The sequence below is a fragment of the Danio rerio genome, chromosome 14 (assembly GCF_052040795.2).
Source record: "Danio rerio strain M-AB ecotype USA chromosome 14, GRCz13ab, whole genome shotgun sequence".
In the NCBI taxonomy this organism is placed as follows: domain Eukaryota; kingdom Metazoa; phylum Chordata; class Actinopteri; order Cypriniformes; family Danionidae; genus Danio; species Danio rerio.
Genome location: NC_141034.1, coordinates 31,826,727 through 31,846,939, shown reverse-complemented (window position 1 = coordinate 31,846,939; position 20,213 = coordinate 31,826,727). Strand labels below are relative to the sequence as shown.

General features: G+C 35.3%; 1 protein-coding gene across 6 annotated transcripts in view; it reads right to left on the bottom strand.

The window, feature by feature from the left end:
- LOC147833971 (uncharacterized) overlaps window positions 1-20,213 on the bottom strand; it is a 386,870-nt gene that overhangs the window by 218,864 nt on the left and 147,793 nt on the right. Inside the window, exon 5 of one of the 6 annotated variants that reach the window (XR_015507556.1) lies at window positions 8,116-9,346. The exons of 4 other annotated variants lie outside the window; for them this stretch is intronic. The gene's annotated coding sequence lies outside the window, so the exon portion shown is untranslated. Of the gene's footprint in view, window positions 1-8,115; window positions 9,347-20,213 lie in introns of those variants that run through there. One more of the 6 variants, XR_015507563.1, reaches the window with a different exon arrangement.

The following is a 20,213-nucleotide window of genomic DNA, read 5'->3' as shown; positions in this document are numbered from 1 at the left end:
ACTAAGGGTAGAAAAGGCATTGAACTATATTCCTATTCATTTACAGCGTCAAAAGTGAATGAGTCATTGAATCATAAACTTAATGTAAGCATGAAACGGAAGGTTACATTGTCCTTTTTCCCATATCATTATATACATTTAATTGAAAAGGTCCTGAAAGAAATATAGGATGGTCCTATCATCCTGTTCCTTTTCATCCTGTGGGAACCAATTGGATTGTTGGAAGATGGACAAGCCTAACAACACTGAGGAAGACAGATGAATGCATGAAGACAGACCCGCACTAATACCCCCACCCCAGAGGCATAATGTGACCAGAAGGGAAGAAAACTAGAAAACTAGTTTTGAGGGGGCATGGAAGGTTATGGAAGGTTCTTTCCTAATACCTAAACCCAAGTATTTCCTCAGTAACTATTAATAAGCAGCCAATTAAAAGTTTATCAAGGAAATGTCATAGTTAATAATGGTTTAGTGAGAAATGTACCTTAAAATAAAGTGTGATCAACCTGAGTATTAAATAAGAGTCTGTGCTATGTTCTGATTAACATATTCTTCAGTGGTCTTTTGTTCAAAGGAGATTCATATCTTGTTAGAAGAAGGAAACATTGGTGTTTCACGTTATGTCATTTCCATGTACTGAATTATTATTATTTTACTATAACTACAGTAATTCACGACAGAAGCAACTGATTGTCTTCACGACTTGAGCAGTGAACCGTGATAATTTTAAATTGACAATATCAACAACAATAAAATAAAACAAACAAACAAACAAAGGACAAAATAACTGAACATTAAGATATATTGAACGCCAGAGAGAACAACTTATGCTTTAATACAGCAGTTTTGACATAAAGAGTAAGTCTATTCCATAATATAGGGGCAAAGACATTCAAATATAGACCATTTTGAGAGACGTAAACAATAACAATGGTATTAACGTATTTCCTGTTTGCATATTTGCATTTCCATAGCTTCCGAGAATCCAAAATGGTGCTCATGCTGATAAATTAGGCATAAATAATTATGGTTGCTGTTTTAATATTGAGTTATGATTAAATTCCTTCTTTTTGAAGTTATGAAATAGTTTGACAAAAAGCAGGAATTGTTTAAGGGCCAGTGACATCACCACAGTGAAATGGTCTATAGCAGGGGTCACGAAACTTGTTCCTGGAGGGCCGGGATTCTGCAGATTTTAGCTTCAACCCTAATCAGGGTTAAAGACCACTCCCTTCTCAGTTTCAGTTTTGCACTAGGAATAGTCAACAACCCATAACTTAAGGAACTAAGGGATCACAAAGAGAAGCTCAAAGTAGGTGTGAGTTCATTTAAAGACTTGTCACTCAACTGATTTACTCAACCGCTCACACTGATTCATTCAAACTCAATTGTTTTTAAGTGGCTGTCTTTATGAGGGAATCATTGATTCATTCACTCAGCTGAAATCTTTATATGTCAATGTCAGTTTATTTCTATAGCACAACTAAACAATACAGAGGTTGACCAGTGTGACAAACAAACAATGCCATATATTTCATAATTGTTTGTATGTCAGTAAAGAAAGACAAGTGTTTAACCCAAACTAATATTTTTTTACCACAAACTTGACTTATCAGCCAATCTAGTTGCAGCAGGTCAATTATTTGAAAATGGTCAGGATCATCTGCTAAACTTAAACTGAAAATTGGAATGTTGATAAAAGGAGATTAAAAATTACTTTAAACACATGCGAGATGAGCTGGTACGAGTTTCAGAAAATAATGATCTGTTGGGTTCTCAAACTCGATCATCTCTTGGGTTTACAAACAATGCATATAATTAATATACAGTTGAAGTCTGAATTACTAGCCCCCCATGTATTAGTATCCCGTATGTTTTTTTTTTCTCCCAATTTCTGGTTAACAGTGACATTTCAACCCATTTTAAACATAATAGTTCTAATAACTCATTTCTGATAACTGATTATTTTATCTTTGCCATAGTGACAGCAAGCAATATTTGATTAGATATTTTTCAAGACACTTCTATGCAGCTTAAAGTGACATTTAAAAGCTTAAATAGGTTAATTAGGTTAAGTAGGCAGGTTAAGGTAATTAGGCAAGTCATTGTACAACAATGGTTTGTTCAGTTCAGGACTATTGAAAAAAAAAATGTTTAAAGGGGCTAATAATGTTGACCTCAAAATGTTTGTCTTACAAATTTAAAACTGCTTTTACTCCAGCCAAAATAAAACAAATAAGACTTTATTCAGAAGAAAAAAATTAATCAGACATACTGTTAAAATTTTCTGGGTGTGTTTTAAGAAAAAAAAAAAACAATCAGAGTCATATTTACCAGTCTTTTTAAGTCAGTTTTAAGTTGCACCATGGCACATTTGCTATTTACATGGCGGACTTTGTAAGTGGAAAAACTGAACACTTTACTAGTGAGAAAACAGTTAAACAGACCATCTGCAGCGCGTGGATGAGAAAATGATCCTTCAATTGGTCTTTGCTTTTACTTTCACTTTCTCTCTTTCGTGGATAAGGAAACATGTTGTAGGCACATACATCAGTTAGCCTACATATTTAATTTCATTTGTTAAGCGCAAAAATTTGTTTCAAAAGTCAGTTCTAATTTCCAGCAAACGAATATGTGAACAACAATAACGAAGTGTGGTCAAAAAACACCCAAGTTATATCCAAATAAACATGCTATGCCCCATATGGTCCAAAACCAGACAAATCTAAGCTTGTTTTTAATAAAACAAATATAAATATGCATATAATAAATACTACTGCTGATATTAATAACATTATACAAAAGCAAGTTATTCTGAACAAACAAAAAAAAAAAAAAACCTGAGATGAAGGCATAAAGGCAGTGTTTTTTTATATTTATGTAGAAAGTAAAAAAATGTTGTAATATTTTATTTCTTTAATTCTTTTTCATTTGTAAAGATATTTGCGTTTTGCTCTACATCCTGCCTGTTTTAAGCAATGTGTAAGCAAGGTCACAACTGATGCGTTCTGCGGTGAACTTTAAACCTGCTCTAAGCTGGTGTATTGCACAGTCTATTTTAGTTTCTCAAAATAGCAGTGCGGTATCAATGCACCTTGACACACCTCATTTTTAGGCCGGAAAAACCCAATGGGTCCACAAAATGGCGCAAAATTAATTTGCTATTTAAACAATGTGGTGAAAAACGGGAAAATTAAGGTTGCGTTGATCTGAAAATAACAACACGCCGTGAAAACACGCCTTGCGCCTTATTGCGCCGGGTGTATGATAGAGTCCTAAATGTACAATGTTCTTTTCTATCTTTATCTTCCACTTATACATTCCAACACAGATAAAACTGAACTTAGATTTAAATTAATGTTTTAATATAACCAAAGCCACTAAGTTGAAGAAAATAAATGAAGAAAAACAGACTTTATCAAAGATGCAAATGAGCAGACAGACAGATGTATAACCATAAAATGCACTTAGAATTACAATTACAGTTCGAAAACAACCCAAGGTCTATTTAAATATGTATTGCATATTCAGGGGCACACAGAGGAAACCCTGAGGCAGAGTTTAACAACTGGCCTGAAATTCTGGAAACACACACACACCAACCCACCCACAAAGAGTCCTTTCTCAGTATGATAGCCATACATTTTTTACATATTAATTAGATTTTTTTTCTTGCTGCCTGCAGTTGGAAGCACTTATTTATTAATTTACTTGTGTCCAGATTTCTTTGAAAAGAGAATTAATTTGAAATAATGATGTTCGCAGGTTAGAAAATGTAAACATCCACATAAACGGCCCCAGCAGTCATCGGCAAAGGTGAATTTGTTATTCATTCGTAGGTATTGCCAAGTGCATGGATTTTCCTCCGGGACAAACACTCACTCAATGTCTTTGAAGCGTGTTTTGTTTCAAATGGAGACGGTGGTGTCATTGGCGTAACCCCTGCGCGCTTCACGCTCCCCCTTAGCAGCAGGCTCCAATGTGGGTCAGAAACCTGTAATAAAGCAAGGGAGGCTGGGCTCTGTTTGGCCAGTCGGCGCGTTTTTCCTGCGTCTTGAGATGTCCAAAGCAGTGTGCTAAATTATTGGGGTCAGTGACTTTGCCTGCTCCCTTGATTTGTTTGAAGACACACAAGGCCCGTTTGACATTGAAGGACATTTTTTCTAGCACAGGGGTCATAAATTTACCAAAAAAAAGTAAGAAAGAAGAGAGAGAGAGAGAGAGAGAGAGAGAGAGAGAGAGAGAGAGAGAGGAAACGTTACCGGATCAACAGACACGAAAGGCACCCGGTTGTGTGATTGAACGTCCTTGATATTAAAGGAGAGCTTGAACATTTAATACCAGCATTTCAACATCTACCGTGCCCGGTTTTACAGGCAGTCGCCGGGGTGATTTTTTATGTTTTAATTATTTGCATGTTAAGAAAGACAGCGGGACGGCTTTATAAGGTTAAAGGTGCATTTATTTATTTCCCCTCTCTGCGAGGTGTCTACCTTGCTGGATGTTATTAAACAGACATACTCTGGGTTACAGCATTGCAGCTAATCAGCTTAATGAGGCAAAGATTGCTGCAGTAATCAGGCATCATTAGGCTTATGAGTATTTATTATCAACGGCATGGATGCAACACAGAGGTGCCACTTTCGTGATGGCACACAACGGAAAGGATCGCGCAATCTGTTTATTAATCGCCTGCTGTCAGAAGGCCAGTACACTTCAGCGATCCGGGTCATCCATCAATGTTACGTCCTGCTACGGCTAAGATAGATTTACTCTCCTTGTTCTGACCCGAACGTTATGCATTTCAAAGCTGATGCAAATAAAAGTTCAGGGTGTCACATAGGGACCCCGAGGCGAGCTCATTTAGAGTGGGTGTTTGTGTGTGTGAGCGTACATATGTATGCGAGCATGAGTGCCGAACTCTATTTGCGTGTCCCTGTGATGGATTCCAACCGTGTCTCATCATGTTTGCCTTTAAGCTCAGTTTCATGCTGTTTGGAACCAGTTTTGCCACAAGTCGAGAATCATACGCTTTCATAGAACTCTCCTTGATGTTTTCTTGCTGTCTGTTTGCAAGCGATGCTATGCTTGTTAAGAGCCGCATTTTTCATGTGCATCAAAGTTTACTGCTGCAGTTTGATAGAGGACCACCGGCGCTCCGTTCAGGTAACAGTCAGCTTTAGAGCTGATTTTGTGCTGCTGAATAACATGTTGTATAACGTTAGCAAACAGGGGGCTTTGTCACACCGAATATCAAAACAATTTTTCAAGCCTCTTGTTTGTAGGAGACAAAAAAAGGGATCCATAACAGGTGCCGGCGTTCATTTAAACAGAGAACAAGTCGATAAACACTATGATATTATTCTTTGTTTGTGTAGATGTGTTATAGCATAAATGTGCTGATGCATTTTAAAGGGCACCTATGATGAAAATCAACTTTTGGTCTGTTTTTTGGCTGCGAGGGCTGGTGTTCCTAGCTCCACAATCTGTTGCTCTCAGCAGACACTTTTTAAAAATAATTTATTTATTTACTTGACCACAGCCTTCATATTCATTATTTTACTGCAGCTCTGCTCTTTTTATTTATTTTCCCGTAGCCTCATGAGCAAGATGCAGCCTGCAGGTTAATGATGATATAGGTACAGTGGTTAGCACGTTAGATTATGATGCCACCAACCCAGTTTCGGAGCTCGTCTAAGTGACAAATTTTTTTTCATTTTTATTGTTAAGACATATAATACTGTTAGGGTTGTTGAACATTTGAAGTTCTAAAACAGCTGTTTTCTCAAAAAAAGACGTGATAGTGTAATTAGAAACTGAACTGGAAATGACCTTATTTTAATATAGTCAGTGGTGAACTGAGGTGGGCTCTAAGGCTTGAAACTCCAGAGCTGAAAAAGAGTCCCACTCTGGCCCTGACAGGCACCATGTTTCTATAATAATGCATAGACAATTGTCCACAGAATTTTTAATTTTTTTTTTTTTTTTTTTAAATATAATTGTTACAAATTAAATATTAAAATATTTGTTACAACTATTTGTGGTGTTTATAAGTTTTATAATGTTTGTAATAAAGACAGTAAAATTACTGTCATTCATTCTTACCGCCATAATCACTATGGCCGCATGGTGTCAGTAAACACAAATATGTTTGCGTGTGTGTGTGCTGCAAACGGCATTTGTGTGTGACTCATCATTTCAGAAAGGCTTAAATAAACTCCACCACAAACAGATCAAATAAACTTGGTATTACAAGTTTCAATTCAAGTACCAATATAGTGGAGGAACTATGGCGTCACCTTGTAGGCTAATCGGCAGCTAGCATAAAATTGGTTCCATCGATAAAATTTTCCCATAGGCTTTTCGAAGATTGCAAATAATAAGCTCTGTTTTCAAACACTGTTCATTACACTTACACTGTTCATTACACTTGTTTTGTCCAGCTAGATAATCATCACACGAAAATACAACTTCGAGCACTTTTGGATCTTAAATGTAAACGCAAAAACTGAAAAGCTAACATTAGGCAATAAATGGACTACACTGCCTTCAGGGCGCTTGCATATCACGTCAGCACCAACCTGCTACAGACAACTTTTTAAGCTTATTTTTGGAAACTAGGTCCAAAACAACAATTTACTCTCTTAGTTTATTATTATAATCCACGCTATATATTATAAATAAATATATACGCAAAAACACATAGACCTACGTGCCTTTTGCATTATTTTTTACATGGAAATACATTTTGTTTTGCTTTACGGTTGTTGTAAATGTTTCAAAACTGCTTGTATAGTTGTGCCTACATAGGATTATCATTAGACATATTTAAATAAGTGCACACAGCCCGCTTACCTTAGTAATAGACAACAGAAATGAGGCGTGAGGGACAAGTCTACATGCCTGCTGCAAGTTGCATCATGGATCAAGAACAACACTCAGTATTCTCTTTATGTCACGTAGTACAGCGAAAAGCAGCCCATACAGTCACATATGCTATACATTTTAAGGAGTGTAAATATTGTTTATGACAGAGTTAAATGTGTTCAGATGAAGAAAGAAACAACGAAAAATCTCTTGATCATTTAAAAATGAGTTTATATATATGTATTTTTTACACATTTATTCACATGTTTGCATTACTGAGAGCAGGAAAGCAACAGGCTGCACAGGTAGGCAGTCTCTTCATAATATCGTTTAATTAAAATAAATGATCATCAAATTAATCTGTCTCGACAGCCTTTACAAGGGAATTATCTACACACAATATGAATTCCCAATTAGAAAAATACTACAAAACTATAAAATACTATTCATGAAAATACTAAAATCACACACAAATCCAAATGCCCAACAGAAGCAAGCTGCGCTCCGGACCAGCTTAGCTCGATGATGTATAATCCCTCCGACACCCTGTAGACCCATTTAGCAACTTGATAGCAACAGTCGTTTTAAAGAAGCGTAACTGATGTAAAAAATCAAGAGTGTGATGTAACTGATGTGTTTTATGTCGTAGAAGAAAACGTGAAAGTATCTTGTGTTTGTGTTAGCCACAAACCTTATTTAAAGGATTTAACTGAAATCCCAATGCTAAAAAGCTAACTTGCTTCTGGGTTTTTGCATACAAATTTACGTCATAGTTCCTCCACTCTATTTCCACTGTTAATTACTGGCTCATCACCTGCCTATTATTACAATATTGTCTGCTTAGTTACATTTACAGTTACAGCACCAATAGCCTAGTGGTTAAGCGTGCTGACATACAGCACCGTGTTTCTCAAAGTGACCCGAGTTCGATCCCTGGCTCAAAGACTTTTACTGACTCTTCCCTTCTCTCTGCCACCCCCCTCCTTTTTAATTAGTGGATAGGAGGAAAGACAGAACAGATCTGGTTACATGTTCTGTTAATCTAAAAAGAAAAGAGCATGAACAATGTTAAACTCAAAACTTTGATTGTATGTATACATCTTTTAAAGTTTTGTCAGTGATCAGAAAAATGTTTTGACAGTTACATTTTTGGAAAAAGAAGGGACATTGGAAATGCTTAAAAAATATAAAGTATAATACTTTTCGGAATGTACTTGAAAAATAACTCCCAATTTTTATGCTTGTTATGCCATTATGCAACATTTTTATATTGACATTGACACACCACACACACAACATAGATACAAGCAACAGCCTACCATACAAAGATCTGAGGAAGCACAGGGCTTATATACAAGCTGAGTAATCAGGGAGAACAGAAACAGGTGTGAGTGGATTAACAACCAAGGTGTCTATCTAGGGAACACAAGCAAATAGGAACAAAACAGACAAATTAAACCTTAACAGAACACTTGTCTAAATGCATGTCAGTTTAAACCTGATATCAACAGCTGCTTTTTTCAGAACTACAGTTATAGGTTCAGTTTAGGAACATTGGTTAACTAGACAAAAGAAACATTGTATCTTAGCCCTGACAACATTTGCTTTCCAGGCTATAACAGCATATTCTACATGCAACCCTTGGTGAAGCTGCTAAATATCATGCAGTTTCATCACTGTGACCTGTGGTTAGGTCCAAATTTCATTTTGTAAGTGCAGAAAGTAAATTATTGCAACAGTATTTTTTTTTTTTCCTGATTACAAGTTGTTTCTCTTTTTATGTGTCACAGTAATGATCAATCTACTGATCAAGTTATGAATAAACATGAATTGCAAAAAAATGTCCAGTTATTTAGTGCAATAACACATCCTTACACTCCAAAAAATTATTTTCTTACTTTGATGTTTTGTCTTGTTTTTAGTCCAAATATCAAAAAAAAATTCTAAATCAAAAAGCATTTTCAAGGTAAGCAAAAAAAAAACTGTCTTGTTTTGAGAAATATTGAGTCAATATTAAGTGAGTTTTTCTGCCAATGAAGTAAACAAAATAATCTTATGTCAAAGGGAAAACAAGATTATTTTGCTCTCCCCATTGGAAGATTATTTTGCTTGTTTTAAGGAAAAAACTCACTTCACTTTGTCATATTATTTGCTAAAACAAGGTAATATGTTTTGCTTGTCTAGAAAATTTTTGATTTAAGAATTTTTAGATATTTGGACTAACAAGAATGCATAATGTCAATAATAATAAAACATTTTAAATAATTAAATAGTTGAGTGTTTATATTGTTTGGTTATTATTTAAAAAATGATAGAACTGAAAAAAAAATGCATTTTGCATGTTCTCCCTGCGTTTGCGTGGGTTTCCTCCAAGTCCTCTGGTTTCCCCGATAGTCCAAAGACATGCAGAACAGGTAGGGTAGGCTAAATTGTCTGTAGTGTATGAATGAAAGCCATCCATACGGAAGTAAGCGGTCAGCTGGTAAACACAAAAAGGAACGGCATAATAACACCTCATTGCGTTTGTTTAAAAAAACTAAATGTAGTCATACATACATCTGGCTGCATAATTCGCAATCTCCAGAAATATATATAGGGATACGTTTTCATAATGAGCATATGATGCAACCAAAACTAATGTGACCTTACTGTAAAGTGCCACCAAACTAACTCTACAGCCATAAACCCAAAGATGTTTGATGCAAAAAATAATGCAAGACAGGCATAGAGATAAACAACATGAAATATGAGATCCACTGCTTCCTCTGCACTATGACATTATGCTGAAGCATTTGATCCTGAGTCACAAATCCTTCTCTTATGTACTTTTGAAAAGGAAACAAGGCAAATAATTTTAGATTAGTCTGTGATTGCCCTGATATGTTAAATGAGACTAACACCACCTATTTAAAAATCATTTCGTTCAGAAGAGGGAAAACAGGCATTGCTATTTGGATTCATGATTTATGCTGATAATTAAGTTTGAATGTGTCTCTAATAATCAATATTAATGTTTAAACGATGCCTATGTACAAATTTAGCTCTTTACCAACGGTCTCTTCACATTAAGGCTGTCATTCTAGTTAATGTATAGAAAACAGCATGATGCCTAGTCTAAAAATAATCTATTGATTTCACACATTACCTAATGTGCCCACTCATCTGTGAAAATGCAAAAAAAAAAAAAAAAAATTGCTAGACTCTGAAACACAAGCTGAAAATGAAGTACATCGGGATATAGACAATAAATCATAATATTAACTGGATTTTATCATTTGTGCCTGAACAGCGTGGTGTGGCAACTACATCCTGTACCACATGCCACCCGTTCAGATGTGCCTTTGAATCTGCCTTTGAAATTGTGAACCCCCCTAATCTTTCCTCTGGGAAAGGAACGATTAAACCCGAAAGCTCACTCTTTCATTTTCCCTGACAAATTAAAGCCAACAAATTCATCTTTTACAAAAAGTAAGGCTAGAAAATACCACCCCCTCTCCCCTAGTGAATGGTCCAAGTCTCGCCCTCTCTGTCACACCACGGCCCCGAGCCCCAAGTGGCGAAATGAAAAAGTAATTGAGATGTAAATAAAGGAGCCGGGTTCCGCGTTGTCTCTGCTAAATTGATTTTTTGTCCGCTCGAGTAACATTCTCTCCTTGCTAGGATACTTTGTTTTACACTCCTTTGCACCGGTCATAATATCAGATTTCCGGACCTGGCGACAGTCCTCAGTTTTAGAGATGGTTTCCTCCTATTAATACATCTGCTATCTGAAATCAATATTGATACTGTGTACATATAAAACTTCAATTAGTGCCCAGTGTGCTTTGTAATTTAATCATTGGATTTACAACCAACGCAGGCGCCTGTCAGGAACAGGTTCAAATCAAATATTCAGGTTACATCCTCCACTTTTGTATTATTCTGGTTCTTTTGGTCTGGGAAGAAAAGACTCAATAACTGCATATCAGTTTTAAAGCTTTGTTAAAGGGACAGTTCACAAAATTACAGTTTTGTCATTATACTTACAGTATAATTGTCAGTAATTGACAGTATAATCTGTAGGGCTTCTTTATATATGGAACTCATCATGAGGTGTTTATCAGAATGTCCAAGCTGTGTTTTTCAAATTTCTGAAAGTGAATGAGACTCTCCGTCCAATGTACACTCTTTGACAAGAGGAATTATTTTGGAATTATTTTGTGTTCCTTTATAATAATGGTTCTTTTTTGTTAGGTTTAAGAACATTTCAATATTCCATATAAACATTCCATAAAGAACCTTGTGTCCAAATGAAAACATTCTATGGATGTAATTTTTTATGGAACCAATATTTGAATTGAAGAACCTTTAGTGATTTATTTGATTATAATGGTTAAGTGTAGGTCGAGGCTTCTCCTTGTTTGTATTGTAAATATTTGGTTAATTTTCACTGTTCAATCTGTTGAAGTGATGTATACATAATGTAAGTAAAAAACAAACACCAAAAAGCTTCTTAATAATAGAAATTGAAGAGTATTTCTAAATAACAGACAAATAACAATTTGTTATTTAACAACAAATAACAAACTATTCAACATGTAGTCACTATATATATATATATATATATATATATATATATATATATATATATATATATATATATATATATATATATACACACACACAACAGTTCTGTCTGGTTCTCAAATCTGATTGGCTGAAAGCCGTGCGATATTCTGCAATATCAGAACTCCTACAGCCTCTTTACCCTTTGTGTATTTCTCCGCACACATTCAGCCAGCAAAAAGCAGACATTACAGATCTAAATTTTAAAAGATGCTTTTAACTGTTTTAACAGCCGTTTAACTGTCAGCTTATGATTTGAATCCAATGCGGAAGAAAGTAGTTCCTCATACTACTTTTTGAGACTCTCCATGTTTGATTTTGTTTTTATATACACTATTATGTCGTCAAACTGTTGTATAAACGCAATATCACACGAGTAGCAGTGCGATATGGCTGGCACGCCTCCCACCAGTGCCGATATGCAGCCATATCGCACTGCTACTTGTGTGATATTGCTTATATATATATATATATATATATATATATATATATATATATATATATATATATATATAGCTCAAGTCAGAAATATTAGCCCCCCTTTGATTTTTTTTTTCCTTTTTTAAATATTTACCAAGTGTTTAACAGAGAAAATACATTTTCACGGATTGTCTGAAAGTCTTATTTGTTTTATTTTAGCTACAATAAAAGCACCAAAGGTTTAAACACCATTTTAAGGTCAATGTTTTTGCTATTTGTAGATAATGGCTCTTACTGTAGTTCGTTCCAGCCCTAAAGGTTTAGAAATGGCTATATATCCTTTTCTAGACTGGTAGATTTATATTTATTTATTTCTTATTTCTTTTCAAATTTGTTCTTTTGATCTCAGCATGATGTCTAGCTTTTGAGGATCTTTTGGTATACTTGACTTTGTCAGCCAGGTTCTATTAAAGTGATTCCTTTATTGTGAATGTGTGGCATTAATCAGGCCTGGTTGTCTAAGGATAAGCCCTTTTTCCACACAGGGCTAGGTAGTTTTGGAATTAGTTTTCCTTAATTAAAAATGCATCATTTAGAAACTGCATGATCTGTTTATTTTAGATTGTTTTGATGATATGAAACATAAACGTGTGACAAACGTGCAAAAAATAAAAAAATAGGTTGGAGGCAAACAATTTTTCATAGCACTTTCCTTTAACAAACACAGTGTAATATTAACGTTCTCATTTAAAGACATCCTTTAACTAACCAAGGTATTGTTTAAGAAACAGAAGACAGAAAGTAATTCAAAAGGTCAATTATTGAGAAAGTTCAACAAAATATACTCTTCAGTCAATATTCTCTTATCTGGAGATCTGAAACTTAAATGGATTTTCAGGGAGTGAATCTAATGCATTGAATTAATTGACGCTAAAGGCAAGGCTGGTCCAGACAGCTTCAAATTCAGAATTCAAGTGAAAGAAAGCAACAATGTTCTGTTCTATAGATGCTAAGTGAAGGCCAGTTTGTCTGAATAAACCATGATGACTCATGTTTAGCTTAAAGAGTCCAGTGATGCAAGTAATGAATGTCAAAGGTGCTGTGATGCATCAATTAGAATCAGATGTTAGTCCACCATGTTTGTGTTTTGTTCAACATTTTTAAGCAAGCTTATAGAAAATATAAAGAGTACGTGCAGCAAAGAATGTAAGATTAATAGGATCTAATGCATACATTTTACCAATTTCATAAACAAGTTTTCATTTGGCTATCATAGAGTTCAAGGGTTGGATTCCTGCCAGTCTGAAAGAATGTTTTATTTAAAAGCCGTATTTACAAAGTCATACAGAACAAACTAGAACAAAAGAAAGACACTTTAAGGTTTGTGAGAACGCAAAACCAGTAAATGGATGGATGATTGAATGTCAAAACCCTTTTGACAAAACATACCATGTGAGTTCTTCTTAAAGGGACTTTAAGAGTCTTAAAACCTATTCACAAAGCTGCTGATACATTTTTTTTCCAACCTAGAAAACTAATGCCGAGTTCAGACTGCACGATTTTCAAAGTAGTCATGTTACAGATGTTTTCACACTGCATGACTTTCTGAGGTAGCCTTCCGTTGGTCCTGTGGTCGCACTGCAAGATGGATCGGTGATAGGTGGTTTCACGCTGCATGACTTTACAATCAGAAGAATTGCCGAAAACTCTGTCTCAGTCTGCAAACTACATCTCACAACCAAACACGTGAGAAGTGACATGAAACAACGCAAGGTCAAGCGGTATATCTTTTGGTATTAACTACATAATGAGAAAGAAGCCTTTAGCAGGGTAGAAAATGTACTTATTAACTTATAAAACTTATAGGCTTTAAAATGAATAAGCAATTTCTCCAATTTTTTTTTTCTTTTTCGATATGGTTGTGGTATTACTCAGAAATGTCAAACAGACACAGGTGCTCCTGACAAATTTTCACTAATTCTTTCTTCATTTCTTGGGTCCAGATAAACTGAAAATAAGCACTTTTAACTTCTTCCCCTACTTCCCGCTGGCCTACAGACACCCATACTAGTGGATGCTGCTCTCTCATTGGCTGTAGGTAATCGCAGATGTTATTTTCAGTCAAAACTCATTTCAACATGACATGATTTTGAATCGCCGACAGCTCCAGATATTTAGCATGCCAAATATTTGACAGGTGTTGGTGACTCATCGGATTGGCATTCTCAGATCTTGTCTTTGATAGTTCCCACTGTGTGATCGTTACTCACGTGAACAAGCACCAATTTGCCTGTGATTTCAGGCATTTGCGATTTCTCGAAACCTGTCGGTGAGTCAAAATCAGGAAAAAAAAATCATGCAGAACTCAGCATAAGTGTATAATTGACCTTGTTGTTTGACCTATGAATAATATCAGCATGATTTGATTGGCTAATGGGAGAGGGGAGGAGCCCCTCTCAAAGATTTATCGATGAATGCTTCATATATAGCAATATTATTTTCCTTACATTGATATTTTCATTAAAATGTTTCTAAATGACAATGCTGTGACATTCAAATAAAGATTTTATGATCTAGGCTTAGTGAAGAATAGCATTCTAAAAAAGTATCTGAAAATATATTTCTTACCACATGGAAAGTCATCTGCATTCAGGTGATGATTATTAAAAGCTTATTGTTGTCAAATATTTTTAAGTGTTTTATTTCCAGGGCAGATTTGCAGGCAGCACATGTTTTAGGATACATTTGGTTTGATCTTAGCTATATTTAGTGCTAACAGACTTGAAACACTAAGAAATACTTAAAACAACAATGTAGGACTTAAATGTCTATTATTTTATATTATTATCCTAAAACTACAAATTAGTATCTACTTTATTTACTTTTTATTAGAATCATCTCTTAATTATTTGCATGTAATTTGTTTTTTTTTCTCCGCCCATTGAATTAAATTCTAAAGAAAACATATTGCAAAGCATCTCAAAGAAAGCTACTTATTTCAAAATCGATAACAAAAACCAAAGTGTTCATTTGTGTTTTACTTTTGGCCATGTAAAATATTTACAGCATAATGCAGAAGTGGCATTCATGAAGGAATTTCCCTGATTACATAAATAATATAACAATGTCATTCGCAAATCTTTACCCGTAATCAGGCCTCAATTTATTGTTATTTCAAATCAATATAGCTGAACATTAGTGCTGCCAAGTCGCTTGTATTGATTTTATGGTAGATGGCTATAATTATAGCAGCTAGCACGGCTTTATCAAGTAACATCCTGAACCGCTCAGAGCTCTGATAGAGCAGTGTTAATTAACATTATTTAATCAATTGACCGATGACCCGAGCGGGAAATCTTTTGAACCGGGACATAGAAGGAAACATGACATTTCTATCTTACCGAGCAACCCCTGGTGACGTCTCCGGGTTGTTGAAAGGCAATTTGCCACCCATGTCACACCAAGCTCCCTTACTCGGACTGTTAAGTGTGTGGTTTGTCACCATGCTGGCAAAAAGCCTCCCTTGACATGCCACTGACCGGTAGCATCCCATGAGCACAGCAAAGCCACTGTCACAAGACTATCCTGAGACAGCCGATGACATGCTGACATGAACACATGTACTCATTTGCTGTTTCTGAAACATAAATAAATAAATAAATTAATATCCTAGTCTGTTTTATTGAGTTTGCCATCTGGGTGACCAGAAATGTTGTAGGTGTAAAACTGATGCATGATTTAGACTCTAAAATGAACAATGTGAAGGTTCTTCGATCCATAATAATAATTTAGTTTGTCATTCCACCCATTACCAAAGGTTTCTAGTCTTAAAGATTCAATACACTTGTATTGATCAGACTATATTTATAAATTATTCAGATGAAGATGCAATAGAGAGTTCAGTAATCACTAACTGTTCTCAGCTTTGCCGGCAGCTAGCTCTTTATAAATCTTACATGGTCGCCCACTGAAGCTAAGCAAGGTTGCGCCCAGTCAGTACCTGGAAGGGAGATCACATGGGAAAGCTAGGTTGCTGATGGAAGTGGTGTTAGTAAGACCAGCAGGAGCACTCAACCTGCAGTCTTAGTCCTAATGCCCCAGTATATTGATGGGGACTCTATACTGCTCAGTTTTTGATGCGAGGTTAAAGCGAGGTTCTGACTCTTTGTTATTAAAACCTCGGGATATCCTTTGAAAAAGGGTAGGTGTTTAGGGGGCCAAATATGCCCACTGGTCTCTGTCCATCATGGCCTCCTAACCATCCCCATATCACAATTAACTTCATCACTCTGTCTCCACTCCACCAATCAGCTCGTGGTGTGCAATATGGCTTCCATCGCTTCCAGGTGGATGCTGCACAAATGGTGGATAAGGAGATTCCCCCCAAAAATGTGTAACATGCTCTGAGTGTCCAGAGAAGCAATATAAAAATGTGAAGAATTGTTTTTATTATCAGTGCTCACACAAATGCTTAATATTGCTTTTGTGCTCTTTAATGAATTTATTTTTATTTAAAAAAAAAATTCAAAGGGAGCTAATAATTCTATAAATATATACACACACACACGCACTCCCGCGCGCACACACGCACACACACACACACACACACACACACACACACACACACACACACACACACACACACACACAATACATACTATGTAAAAGCATTTAAATGTCAGTTAGAGCTGTATAGAAGTGTCTTGAAAAATATATAGTCAAATATTATATACTGTCATCATGGCAAAGATAAAAGAGATCAGTTATTAGAAATGAGTTATTAAAACTATTATGTTTAGAAATGTGTTATGCAGACCTCACCTGTATATTTTAAAATATCCACTTTTACATATTGGTGAACATAATAGGTTGAGAAAGAAAAAAAAAATGTGCAAGGATCATAATATTGAGGCTGTGCATTAACTCTGAAAGTGCAGTCTAAAATAGTTACTGTTTTTGTCAGTAGCAAAGGACATAATAAATCATTGTTAGATGTAGTTTTCAGTTTTATCTTTGCTGCTTCTTCCTTATTTTATTTATTTGTTTTTGTTGTGGCAATATTTCTTGACAATGTTTATTTCTAAAGTGAGAAGTTCATGATCCATTCCACTCAATGTTAGCCAAACAAGTCCCATTCTACAGTTAATTCTTACCGAATATCTAAAATATGTCAGATTGTGAAAGAAAAAAACAATTTGAGTGCTATTTCTATGCTTTTATACTGTACTTCGAAACATTAAAACAGATATCTGAATGTTTGTTTGGAGTATGCTGTGGATAGTGTATAAGAGGAATATAAGCAGTAAAAAAAAATTTGTTAATTAATAGATTATTCCCTGAAACACTGAATTATTTGCCATGTTACACAAATGGCTAGCCTTGATCACTGTTAAACCATTTAAAGTCATCGGATTGATTAAATTCTTCCTTAAATGAAGCATTCCTTCATCCTATCGACATACAAAAAAAAAAAAAACACAAACCAGCCTGCGTTGTTTTATATGCCTTTAGAAATCAGACCTACACAAAAAAGCAAAGTACTTGGCATTCATTTTTCCCACTTCCCACAAATATTGACCTGGAAGAACTATAAAGTTTACCATCTGCCCTCAACATTGGTGATCCATACATTAAATAAAGACAATCAATATCTCTCAAAATAAAGTGTTCATCGACCTCGTTAGCTGTGTTTTAAGATGAAAAACACATTCCTGTGGGATTGCTGCTAGACTGAGCTTTCACATCTGAAAGACAAGTTTCTCTCAAACATGCTCCATATCTGTAGATTTCTCTGACATTACAACAGCCGCATGCGAGAAACTCCTTGAGGTTGTCCGCAGTAAAACTTAATGGAGCTCAACGAAAAGTCATTCAAGGACCTGAAATTAGTCCATTCAAGTGGAAAAGTATTTGACTGATATTTTATTGCCGGGAATGAGTGAGTGGAATTCAAGAGCCACAACAGTGTCTTGCGAACGTTGAATATGAAAAGGTCCGCCTCACAGCAAATAATCTGTGGGTTGCAAATGGCTTTTATGAGCAGAACGACATGCGACGGTTGAAACACAAGTGTAAATCAGCTTCGGTTTTATGAGATAATTATTTGGCTTGAATAAGGACACACTGGTGTCTTCAATGTCAATCTGCATTATTGTGATGAAACCTCGTTATTGATTTTAGTACATTTAGTTTAATTAAGTAATTGTCTGAATAATTTGTCCATGAATTGATTCACGGGTTTGCAAGTTTAAGTAAAAGATTCATTGATTGAGCTGCAACAGTTAACAGTTCAACGGAGGGGAAGATGTTAACCTGTTAACAAAATGCATAGCAAATGCTAAAGCTTTGAGGGCACAGACAGTCTCACTTACTCACTCACTCTACTTTAGCTTAGTTCCTGATTTATTAGGGGTTGCCACAGCATGAAGAACCACCAATTATTCTGGCATATGTTGCAAAATGGCGTTTGCAGCAAATGCCCTTCCCGCTGCAACTTGGTACAGACACTGATGTTAAATAACATTGCAAGATGTCAGCCAACCTAAACTTATTGTCAACTATGTCTAAATAAGAACACCAAAGTTAAGTGACACCCTGTATACTAACGGTAACTTAAGAATGTTTGCTGTTGACTAATTTCATTGTTAGTTATTACACTTATCAGACCTTCTTGTACTGTCATAAAATATTCAAATATTTGACCTGTAGTTACAGTTATGGACATAATGTAGTTGCAAAGTTACAATGTCTATTCATGGAGCATCAAAATTAAGTGTTATTAACTTATTAAGCACATGGTCTGGTGTATTTGTTACATGCAGTTGCTATAGTAACTACAGTCAATTATGCATAATTACATACAGTACAACTAAACCTAAACATGAACTGAAATTCTAACTCTAACCATATAGTAAGTATATGCAATTAAGCAATGTTACTCAGTTGTTCAATTCATAGTAACACAGCAAAAAGGACACAATATACTAACTATTTAACCAGTTAGTTGACATGTACAATGTTAATAAAAAGTTATGTACTTTACAGTCCAACATAGGCTCATTTTGAAAACGTAGCCCTATATACATGTCTTTGTGCTTAGCAGCTGTAGGATTACCACTGAACGGATGGCTTGCCGGCTGTTACCAGTTGTTCAATAGCTCGCCATGTACATTGGCAGACTTGAGATGGAGGGAGGAGTTGACCACGACAACAAGGTTCAAGTCTGGCAAAGAACGATTCAGATTCCAGATGACAAAAACAGAATCCAAAAAGTAAATAACAGGGTGAGAATGTGATAAAATCAGAAAACATTGTAAAAATCAGAAGAGGGCTTAACTTTTTCTGGATTGCTTTTTAACACTGTTGGTTGTTTTAGGGAAGGAGGAGGGTGGGTCATTCAATCGGTCAGTCTTTCAGCTAGTTAGTTGACAGCAGCCTCTGGTGGATTTACGCAAGAACAGCAGCCACAAATGGCACGCGCAAAAGAAATTTGAGATCTTAAAAGAATACACAGTGGCCTCTAGTGGATTTGTGAAATCAAGAACTGCATAAAAAGCAGATCCTGCAATGTATTTGGCACTCTCCAGAAATTTATGCAGAGGTGAGTTTTCAGAATGAACCTGGGTCTTTTGTATGTCTGTTGGGGACCATGAAAAGTGCTATCAGTTACCAAGCAGAGATTTAAGTATTAGGATTTAGTTGATTTACTGTTAGTAAATTAGTTAGTTTGACATGTACAGTAGTTGTAAAGTTTATTTATCAACAGAACGAATAATGGGTGACCATCAAAATAATGTGTTAGCTTTAATACAAATATGTTGATTGTTAGTTAATTTAATTAGTTAACAAAAAAACATAGTCATACGACCTCGGAATATGTGGAATATCACAGGAGGCAAAGCTTTTTCTTATGTAAATTATTATTTTTTTTTTTGTAATGTTTGAAAGCTTTCATTGCTGCTGTGGTAGAATAAAAAGACAACAATTATCCACAAATCATAAGCGTGAGGATATACAATAGTACTCAGTAAAAATAGTTGAGTTAAAAATACCCCAACATATAAACCCCCATATATTATAGCACCTTCCCAACTATGGGTTATTTTAACACAATGCATTGGGATAAATAATAATTTTGATTAAATGTTATTTTTTTCCATTCTGTTTTTACTATTGCTACTATGACCGTGTAAATAAATAACATGCAGTGCTTTATTTTCATTACATTTTAAGTTCAAATTACACTTAAGGGTTTTTACCAGTTTAATATAGATCGCCTTTGTATTATTGATGTTACCAAAACATGTATTATGTATTATCGT